This window comes from Micromys minutus, assembly GCF_963924665.1.
Source record: "Micromys minutus genome assembly, chromosome: 12".
In the NCBI taxonomy this organism is placed as follows: domain Eukaryota; kingdom Metazoa; phylum Chordata; class Mammalia; order Rodentia; family Muridae; genus Micromys; species Micromys minutus.
The window spans coordinates 38,677,132-38,689,390 of NC_137981.1; positions in this window are offsets into that span (position 1 = coordinate 38,677,132).

Here is a 12,259-nt window from a genome sequence, read left to right on the forward strand (position 1 = left end):
ATTTACATGAACAAAGTGTCATGGAGTTCTGAGTAAGTGTTCAAAACTTACACCACAGTTTAATTCATTATTAATGATTTGCGAGACTGAGGGAATGTTAAAAAGTTCTTCACTCTTCCAAGTTCCTTATAGCACAAATAGCTCACATAACAGTTCATGCCTGCCACTACTGCTTCAGATATCAGGATTCTGCTACCAAAAGCTCCAGGACACAAATATGTTTTTCTGATCTCCTGTTATATTATGACTCCTCCTTACTTCAATGCTTCATTTCCTTCTGAATGCTATCACTAAGACAAAAATAGCCATTACTTGTTCATGTCACAGTTGTTTTGCCTCACATTGAAATCTCTAACGCACTGAAATTCACCACCATTTCTACATCACTGATGGCATAATAGAGGGCTAAGAATTTAGTGTTTTTATCTAAATAAATTATAAATCCCTATAGCAAAATTCTACTACATAAAGCATAACTATTAACAATTATAACATAGTACTATATTTGTGGTAAAAATATGACTTACTTTGAAAGACAGAAACAAAAACAAAAACAACAAAACATAACCCACACACATTTTATATATTTATTTCCAAATGTAGCCAAAGTCAGCAGATAGAATCAAGGTCCATTTTGCAGCTGCAATTCACCTCCCATGATTTGAAAAATGGAAAGGGAGAATCAAAGCTCATACTTATTTTCTTTTAGTATATAACTCTTATGGTACTATATGATTCAAGATGCTCAGAAAGCAACACTCTTGCATGTCATGCCAAAGTGGAACTGGAACAACATTCCATTCACCACACCAGATGGCTGAAAGCATTTGTACTGCATTCCCAGTGCCAGGTGTCTAACTTAAGCCCCATTTTCAGTTGGAAACACTTGGTATTGGAAGGGGGAAGCCCAGAGTGGGTTTGCAGCCAACATTAAAGCTGTGCTCAATGTAGGAAGCAGGTATTAGTGAGGCACAGATGTTGACATTTTTTTCACAATTTAGTAACTACTGAGGGAACCATGCGCTGATCAAAATGGCTGATGTGCTAACTTTTAAAATTACAATTTTATCAATTTTTATTATGAAAAAATCCTTCCTTTAAAAAAATTACACAAAAAAATACCCAAACCGTATATCTTAATGAACTTCTACAGAGTTACAATAACCATTCTCAAGCTACAAAACTTTACTATTGAGTTACACTTTTGCTGTGGTATATATAAGTATATTTTATGCAACTACTGTAATTATTATAACTTGTACAATTATAATACCATAGGAAAATAAAAGGTGAGTATGAGTTAGAAAAATAATTAGCATTATATGTTATTTATAACTCATGCTCTTTTAAAATTATGTTCATTAATCCTTTGAGAGTGTCATAAAACATATTAATTTCCATCCCTACCCCATAGCCACCCAATTTATCTATTCTCTTCAACTCCTTCCCCTGCCTTTTTAAATCCATGAAATCAAACTTGTGTTCCCCAATTATATTTTTGAACTTGGACTCTCCCATTGGCCATAGTCAATATACCAGAGATCATATCCTTAAAGAACATTGACTTTTATTGTTTCAGCAGCTGTCAACTTCCAATATCAACTTCAGGGTGTCTACAGTTTTGTGCCTATGCTCTACTTTAGTGCTAAGATTTGTTTTGACCTGAGTTTGCACACGTCTTGATAATCCTGTCAAAGTTACTGTGAGTTGCCATGTGCTAATTCCCTAGTGTGAGCAGAGACACTGTTACCCTGAATCACCTTTATACTGTTCTATTTGGAAGTATGAAGGCTGGAGAATGAATTCTAACATAAAGGTAGCTATAAGTCTCATTCAATAGTCAACTTTATTCAGAGAATCAGACAATTTATATTCTCAGCGATATAAGAAGTACATGAGTAAAGTGTTCAAGCACAAGAAAAAGCCACACAGGGCAGGATCATGTTTTCACATAGTAGTATATGAATAACAACTGAAACAAACTGTCTTCTATCTGCTAAACACTTAGAAGGAATGTAAAAACTGATTCCAGAAAAAAAAATCTACATTTTTAAGAAACCAATATTACAAGACTCTAGTCTATTTTTCTTGGAGTTTTCTCAAAAGCACTCAGGATTCTCACATGACTCCTACCATTTTTAGTTCTTACCCTTTTTCTAGCACCTTTTCTATGAAAAATCCTCGAGTCTTATTGAGAGTAGTATACTAGAATGTAAATTTCCCTAAATACTCAGGATAAACTTGAGTGATATTAAGGAAGAATATGTTAAGAAAAATTTATAAAACTTTCCTCCTTTTTATAAGTGTATGTTAAAGTGGAAATAAAAGTTTTTGAAATGTTTTTTGTTGTTTTGTTTTGGACAAAACATTCTAACAACAAAATAAGAAAGCATAGGACAGCTTAGGCTTTACTTTTTGGTTAAGCGTTAAGTGTTTATATTCAAGAAGGATAGAGCTCATCTTTATTAGAAAGCCTTGCTAATTTATAGTTGGAAAAAAGCCATTTGTTTATCTTTCTCAAATCCATATATATATATATATATATATATATATATATATATATATATATATATATATATATGAGAAAGTAGAGCTGAGTCCAAGACTAGAGCTGACTTGCTTGTTCAGCAAAGAGAAAGTGCTTAAACAAAATTTGAAACAGAGAATGCTTATTTTTATACTGATCCGTCCTGTTCTTAAATTGCTGATAGTCTTTGTTTACTACTGAAGAATATTTTAAAACAAGTATAGTAGTTACTATAAACTGGGAGTAAAGAGGTAGTTATGGACTAAGTTTTTGTGTTCCTTTAATTTTACACCTGAGTCCCTGACTTGCACTGTGAGAGTGTTAGGAGACACAACATAAAAAAATCAGTGAAGTTAGATCAACTATTAACACTAGAGACAAACGATTATTAGGCTTTACAAGAAGAATGGATACCATGATTTAAAAAAAAATTTTTTTTCCTGAAGCTCATGTATCAACTGTTATAGCTCTGAATACAACAAACACCATCACATTGAGGCAGTGTACCACCTTCTATGATATTAAATGATTGGCTACTTTATGCATTTATTCCTGGCATGTCACAATACCCTGGAAAATGCTGCAGAGGTGTTGAGTGCCAATAAAATTTTGTAGTGAGTGCTAATGAAATCTCATAATTCCATCTATTTTGAGCCCCCCACAAGAGAAACATTAAAATAGTTTGCTTGAGCCAGACTGTGTTCACACATACACACTACACACACACACACACACACACACACACACACACACACACACACACATACACATATATACATACACAGTTTGATAAATCAAAATTCTTTAATTATTTTTTGTATTTAACAGTAATATACATTTTAGATTATTTAAGGGTAATATTCTATTCTAACATAAAATTCTAAAATTAATCCAGGTTTCTACATTTCAACTATAATTTACTGCTCTGGGATCTAGGGAAAGATGTTATGGGTAAAATTTAGTAAAATCTCAAACAATTAATAAAAAAATTGAAATAATTTGTTTTTGATTTGACTTAAAAATTCAAATATTATTAATTTAAAAACCTACAAATGTTGAAAAGAACAGAATTTTAAATGAATCCAATCTACAACAAGAAGAATAAAAACTTTAAAATAAAAGTTAAGATATTTAAAGAATACTTGGGCAAACATATTTAAAATGGTTGTAAGTTAAAGAAGTCATCACATGTTCTACAAAAACTGAGTCCAGAATATAAGCTATAGGATTGAAACAGAAGGGAGACCATGCTAAATAAATACAGAAGAAAATCACAGAAGAAACAACTTGAAGTACAAAAATATTGTTTTATAGAAAGAACTAAGCAGAATATAGAAACAGATGTCAAAAATATCCAAGACTTAAGCCTTTTAAGAAAATTGGTCAGAGACACTGTGCTCAACCAATGAACAGAATGCCCAACCAATGAATAGAAAGCCTACCTGTCTTGTTAAGTCTACAGGTAAATAAGTTCCCATAGGAAAAAGTAGTATGATATAGAAAATACTGCTGGTGTCAGTAGGTGTCACTTAAGAATTAGTTTACTTAATTGATTTTTATCAATAATGACATATATAACTTATCAAAGCATTAACAACAATGACAACAACCACAATAACAACAAGAATATGCTGTAGACTACTTAATTCACAAACAAAGTTCCACAGGCTTGGCAATGGATTCCCTCTCACAGCATCATGCTAACTGAGAAAGCCTGTGGAAAAATTTGTGTTGGAGGAAGCAATTGGATTTCTAGACATGAAGGAGAGAAACAAAAACCTAACTTGATATTTTTATTAAAAATCAATTAGAGTTAGAATGGCTAAAATATATGTTGGGAGAATAAAGTAGAGAAATGTTAAATATTGGGGAACATAAATTAATAAGGTTCTTATAGAGAAAACCACAGACGTTCCTCAGGAAACTAAAAACATATTTACTATCTGATATAGCAAACCTACTATTTGATATGTAAATACATAAAATAAAATAAGAATATCAAAAAAGAAACTGCACACCTGGGTATCATGCTTTCTTGTGCACAACAGGCAATGTAGGAATGAAACTCATTGGTGATCAATGACAAAGCTGGTAGAATGTGCCATTTATGCATATGCAGTTGAATATTATGAAATAAAAATACTGAGAACCAATAATTTTCAGCAAAATGAATAAATAAGAAATAGTGTTAAGAGACATCTCATATGCCAAGACAGTGCATATTCCTTATTAGAAATTCCTTATTATATTCCTGCTTATTTTAAATAGTTCATCAAAATGTTAAATTTTACCATTTTAAATCCTCACACCATTACACAAAATAGAATATGATCACTGTGAAATTTATTTTCTGAGACCACGGTAATTCTAATACCTAAATTATACAAAGACCCATGAAAGAAACAGAATTTCAGACCAGTTTTTTTCCTGAACATTGGTGCAAAAGAACTCAATGAAATACTCACAAATACTACTTCAAGAACATATCAAAAAGATCATCTACCATAATTTGGGAGACTTCATCCCAGAGATGCAAGGATTGTTGAACTTATGAAAATTAGTCAATGTAATCGACCATATATACAAATTGAAATAAATATCACATGATTATCTCATTCGACGCTGAAAAACATTTCTACAAAATTCAACACTGCATAATGATAAAAGTCTTGCAGAGATCAGAATGAAAAGGCACATAACCAAATACAATAAAGGTAATATACAGCAAGTTGATAGCCAATGTCAAGTGACATAGAGAGAAATTTAGACCAATTCCAATAAAATCGGGTACATGACAAAGCTGTCCACTCTCTCTATATCTATTCAATATCATACTTGAAGTTTTACCTAGAGCAATAAGACAACAAAAGGAGATCAGAGAACACAAATTATAAAGGAAGAGCCAAAGTATTACTATTTGAAATGATATGCTACTATGTATGAGCACCTCCCCAAAATCTACAGAGAACCATTGTAGCTGGTAAACACCTTCAATTAAGTTGTAAGATACATTGTTACCTAGAAAAATTACTAGATCCCCTACATGCAAATTATAAATTGCCTGAAAAGAAATTAGTGAACAATATTCTTCACAATAGCCACAAATAATATAAAATATCTTGGTGTAGCAGTAACCAAGCAAATGAAAGACCTGTATAACAAGAACTTCAACTCTTTGAAGAAAGAAATTGAAGACAATACCAGAAGTTCAGAATATCTCCCTTTCTCATGTATCAGATTAACATAGTAAAAAATGGCCACAGACCCAAAGAAGTGAGTAATAAGGAGGGTTCAAAGAGGAACACATTAATCTCACCCAGAAAAGACATCTTGGTTGGAGGAAGGGAGGGTACTGGTTATGAGAGTGGGTGAAGATAGGAACAGAAGGTATCAGGGAGGGTTGATAAAGCACTGGGAAATACAATTTTACTAGAGGACCATTTCTGGTATAGGTAAGAACCAAACATAGGGCAATGAATACTCCAAGAAATCTATGAGGGTGACACTAAATAAGACTCATAGCAAGGATATACAGCCTAACAACCAATCTCCTATAACCAGGTAAGATTTCTGTTGGAGGGATTGGGACACCAATTCAGTCACAAAACCTTGGACCTACAAGATATGAAGGCACAGCAGCTTACAATAACTTTCATCAGAGAGGTTTCAGCCAGCAACTGATGGAAAACAATAGAGTCACACAGATAAACATTGGGAGAAGCTTGGGGAATACTTCCAAAAAGGAGAAGAGAATTTTAGGCCATAGAAGGATCAAGGACACCACAAGAAAACTTAATTAACTAAACTGGACTCACAAAGATGGAAATGCCAACCAGAGAGCATGAATGTGACTAACCCAGACCCTCTGCATTTATGTAACAGATGTGTTTGTTGGTCTTCATGTGGGACTCCTAAAAGGAGGAGAGGGTGCCTCTGACTCTGTTGCTTGCCTTTGAGGCTTCTGTGCTGCCTTTTCTAATAGGAGATGTGCTTAGTCTTCCTAACTCGGATATACCAAGTCTAGTTGAGGTCCATGGGAGGCTTATCCTGTTCTAAACAGAAAGGAAACAAGCATGGATGTGGAAGAAAGGAGGGATTAAAAGACTGGTAGGGAATGAGGGAGAGAAACTGTGGTCAGGATGTAAAGTAAATCAAGAAATTTAGATTCCAAAGGAAGAAAGATATGACAAATGTTAGGGCAAGGTAAAACTCCAACACACACACACAAACACACACACACACACACACACACACACACACAAACACACATGTTGATTTGCTACCCACAAATATTCAGTTCCTACCAATTAAAAAATTAAGTGAGTAAAGAAATGGAAATGTTAAATATACTGATTTGGTATATAAAACTAATTATAATACTGCATCTCATAAATATGCACAACTAAAATATAAAATGCTTTATTCTATAAATAAATATAAAATGTCTTTTAAACATATAAGCATTTTATAGGATTGAAGGAATATAAAAGCAATCTCCTCTAACAGACTTAAATATTGATCTAAGACTTCTAGTGATATTTTTCTGCTCCTACTTCCTTATGATTTAAGTGCTTATCTTAGAGCTGTTATGACCAGCAAGCCACTCATTACAAGGAAGCTTCAGGGAAAATATGGAGTTTATAGAAACCATAAGAGTAGGACTGAACTGCAAATTATATGAAAGATTTCATTATAACCTATTTTTTAACACATCAAAGTGATCATTCACCATGATCAAGTAGGCTTCATCCCTGGGATACAGGGATGGTTTAATATATAAAAATCTATCAACATAATCCACCATATAAAGAAACTCAATGAAAAAACCCACATGGCTATCTCACTAGATGCTAAGAAGGCATTTGACAAAATTGAACAGCCCTTCATGTTAAAAGTCTTGGAAAGAACTGGAATTCAAGGCCCATACCTAAACATAATAAAAGTAATATACAGCAAGCCAATAGCCAACATCAAACTTAACGGTGAGAAACTTGAAGCAATCTCACTAAAATCAGAGACTAGACAAGGCTGCCCACTCTCCCCCTACCTATTCAACATAGTACTGTAAGTCCTGGCTGGAGCAATTAGACAGCAAAAGGAAATCAAAGGGATACAAATCAGAAAGGAAGAAGTAAACATGTCACTATTTGTAGATGACAAGATAGTATACTTAAGTGACCACAAAAATTCTATCAGAGAAATTTTACAGATGGTAAACAACTTCAGCAAAGTGGCTAGATATAAAATTAACTCAAACAAATCAATAGCATTCCTCTACTCAATGGACAAACATGCTGAAAAAGAAATTAGGGAAAAGATACCCTTCACAATAGTGATAAACAATGTAAAATACCTTGGTATGACTCTAACTAAGCAAGTGAAAGATCTGTATGACAAAAACTTCAAATCTCTGAAGAAGAAGATTGAAGAAAATGGAAAGACCTCCCATGCTCATGGATTGGAAGAATCAACATTGTAAAAATGGCCATCTTACCAAAAGCAATCCACAAATTCAATGCAATCCCCATCAAAGTTCCAACCCAATTCTTCATAGAGTTGAAAAGAGAAATTTGCAAATTCATCTGGAATAACAAAAAAAAAAAAAAAAAAAAAAAAAAAAAAAAAAACCTAGAATATCGAAATCCATCCTCAACAAGAAGAAAATATCTGCGGGAATCACCATCCCTGACCTCAAGCTATATTACAAGGCAATTGTGTTAAAAACCAAATGGTTCTGGTACAGAGATAGGAAGGTTGATCAATGGAACAGAATAGAAGATCCAGAAATGAACCCTTACACATATGGTCACTTGACTTTTGACAAAGGAGCTAAAAACATTCAATGGAAAAAGGACAGCCTCTTCAACAAATGGTGTTGGCTCAATTGGCACTCAGCATGTAGAAGAATGAATATGGACCCTTTCTTATCTCCTTGTACAAAGCTCAAGTGCAAGTGGATCAAATATCTCCACATTAAACCAGGTACACTGATATTATTAGAAGAGAAAGTAGGGAAAACCTTAGAACAGATAGGCACAGGGGAAAATTTCCTGACAGAACACCAATGGCTTGTGCTCTAAAAACCAAGGATCTAGAAATGGGACTTAATGATATTGCAAAGTTTCTGTAAGGCTAAGGACATGGTCAAAAAAACAAAAGGGCAGCCAAAAGATTGGGAAAAGATCTTTACCAACCCCACATCTGATAGATGTCTAATATCCAATATATACAAAGAATTCAAGAAGTTAGACCCCAGAGAGTCAAACAAACTTATTAATAAATGGAGTACAGAGCTAAATAAATATTCTCAATTGAGGAATATTGAATGGCTGAGAAGCATCTAAGGAAGTGCTTGACATCCCTAGTCATCAGGGAAATGCAACTTAAAAGAATCCTGAGATTCCACCTCACACCAGTTACAATGGCTAAGATCAAACATTCAGATGACAGCAGATGCTGGCAAGGGTGTGGAGAAAGAGGAACACTCTTCCACTATTGGTGGGGTTGTAAGCTGGTACAACCACTTTCAAAATCAGTCTGGTGGTTCCTCAGAAAATTGGACATAGTCATACCTGAAGACCCAGTTATTCCACTTCTGGGTATATACCCACGAGACCCTCCAACATACAATAAGGACACATGCACCACAATTTTTATAGCAGCCTTATTTGTAATAGCCAGAAACTGAATAGAACCCAGACCTTCTTCAGTAGATGAATGGATGCAAGAACTGTGGTATATTTACACAATGGAGTACTACCCAGCTATTAAAAACAATGACTTTATGAAATTCTTAAGAAAATGGATGCATCTAGAGAATATCATCCTGAGTGAGGTAACCTAGTCACAAAAGAATAGATATAATATGCAGCCACTTATAATTGGATACCAGCTCCAGAAAGTTCTGAATATTTAAGAAATAACTCAGAGGCCATATGAAGTTCAAATGTGAAAGCCTCAGTCCTTCTTATGAAACAAAGTGTATAGCACCCTCTTAGAGTATGGTACACCTGGACCTTAAATCATTAATAATCCAAGAGCTAAGAATATAGCCTTGTGGCAATTTTTGGTATTTAAAAATTATTATTTTTAATCTATACACACCAAGAAAACTCTAACTGTTTCCATGCTCTATTCTGTTCTACATGTACTTTATGCTTATGGTATTATTCAATGCCTACTATCAAACCTCTAAAAGAATTAAGTACTGACAAAATATATTCATATATTGTTATGCCAAAATGTCTTTAAAAATCTATACATGTATCTCTCTTTTTAAAAATAATGTTGTAAAATAAAACAATAAAACAAAAATTATAAAAAGTGAAAATAAAATGGGTTTAATTAACTATATAGAGAAGCATTTAAAGGTATTGAAAGAAAATCAAGTATTCCAAATTTCTTTATTGGTAAATTATGAATTATTCAATACATTTGTGTAAGTAATTTGGTGTGACTTTGGATTCCTTTTCATAAATGAGGAAAGTTATATAAATTTAGAAATGTATGGAATTTTATAGTGTTAAGTATAAGCTATATGTAAACTAGACTCTTAATTATAAGGATTAGACTCTTAATATTGTTTTGAAGCTTCAAAAATTGATAATGCTCTTCCAAGGAAATGGATACAAATTATATACAAAACTTTGGTAATTTGTTTACTTTACTTATTTCTTAGAATTAATATTTGGTTATCAATAATAAATATCTGATAAAAGTTGATTAATTTTTTAATAAAAGGTTAATATATATATATATATATATATATATATATATATATATATATATACATTTTATAAGCATATAATAGGAAAGTATAAAGACTTCTTATTCAAGGCAACAAGATATGGCCAAATAAAACATAAGGAAATTAGCTTCACCCACAATTGGTTAGGTTTCAGAGTGCCTAGAGATGTTTTGTAAGGTATTGAAGGAAAAAAGTAATTGACAGTCATAGGCAGCTATCAACTCTTCAAGAAATATTTCCCACTGGTGCAATAGTGACAAATACACCATGGGGCTAATCAACCACTCTACAGTTAGATTTAAGTCTTGTTTCACAAGATGATATCTATACCTGATAACAGTATTAGAGTAAGAATTTATAGATAGACAGACAACAGGCCATAACAGAGAACTTATTGCTGCTTTGCTTCTAAAAGGCCATAGTATTGAATGACACTTGATAACTTATTCCCATAGATCAATGCATTGCTCATGTAACAAGTGATAAGTAAAAAAAAATCTGTGGTGACTTGTAGGTTTTGTCAAGGTAGTACATGAGTAGACAGTGGATAGTAGGCAGGAAAAGAGGCTAGCAGAATGGTAGAGAATGCGGTAGACAGAGATTGAGGGACAGAGGAGATGGAAGATGGTATTTCTTTCTAGTTTGATGAGGTTTTTATTGTTTCTAAGGGTTTCTATGGATCTAATTTACGTTTTTTGAATGGGCAGTTTGTATCTTTGTCTGTTGTTTTTAAGCTTATTGTTTAGAGGGTTTGTGGATTGAGAATTTAACATATAAACCTGTTTGATAGGTTAATGGATGTGAGTCATGTTTGTACCGGGTTGTGGAGAACAGTGTATAAATGTAATATGCCGGGGTACTCATATCCACTCAGGACAGAAGCAGCAGGGTTAATAATGTGAACTGCATCCGAGTTGATAGAGGTGGCATAGAATACCAAGATAGAAATCCCTGTAGTGCTGGATGGCCACATGGGAACTGGCACAGTACAAGATAAAAGGTTAAGCCACCATTTAATATTTACCACTATAGTGACTAAATTCTGGGTACGTATTAGTAGGGAAAAACCTGCAAAGTAACCCAAACTGACCAAGGTTCACCTTCCAAGACTGTAGAATTCTTAGCCATAAAAGGAATATATATACAATAAAGAGAAAAAGAATTAATGACATTTTAATAGGGTTGACTGTACTTTTTCTTTAATTAACTCTGTCTCTTCAGAAAATTTTATTTAACATAACCATAGACCTACAAATAAATAGCAATCTAAAATACAGAAACATAATAGAGACAAATATTTTTCTGAGTAAACATTCCCCTGCATGTAATTTTAAACACTCTTCAGCAATATAGAGCATCTACTATACCTGTACATAGCTATTCATAATTAAACTTAAATGCAATAAAAATAAACTGACAAAGGGTTACTATAGCATCAGTATACATAGCTCATTGATAATGTTTGGACTCAAATGTTATTTATTTGTACCCAAAATCAATTAATCAAATGTCTAAAAGAGCAGATACCAATTATGGTTTATATATTTTCTCATTTTGTTAATTTCTAGCAACTACTTAAAAGTGTCTTAACACATCACAAGATTTAGCCAATGATTCTTCTCCCTTTATCCAGAATTCATTTTAAAATTTCACATAAGGCCTGCTCTAGCTATGAGTGAATACATTTTAATCAAGACCTTGAAAATCTGAGTCATTCCTTAACTACAACTCAGGAAGAGGGGATCATTTCATCTTATAAAAACCTGCAGAAGACTTCACAGAAGCCAGGAGACTGCTATTCATGTAATTGCAAGCAGTACAATTTAATATTATTTTTAAGAAAAAAATTTTTGTTTCACTGCACAGCCTACTTTTCCATGTGGTTCCTCTCCTATTAATACACAACTGGAATTTAGTCACCACAGATTTTCTTGAAGACTAAATAAGAACATTTAAGTTCTCCAGTAAAAGAGATGGTATGAAAT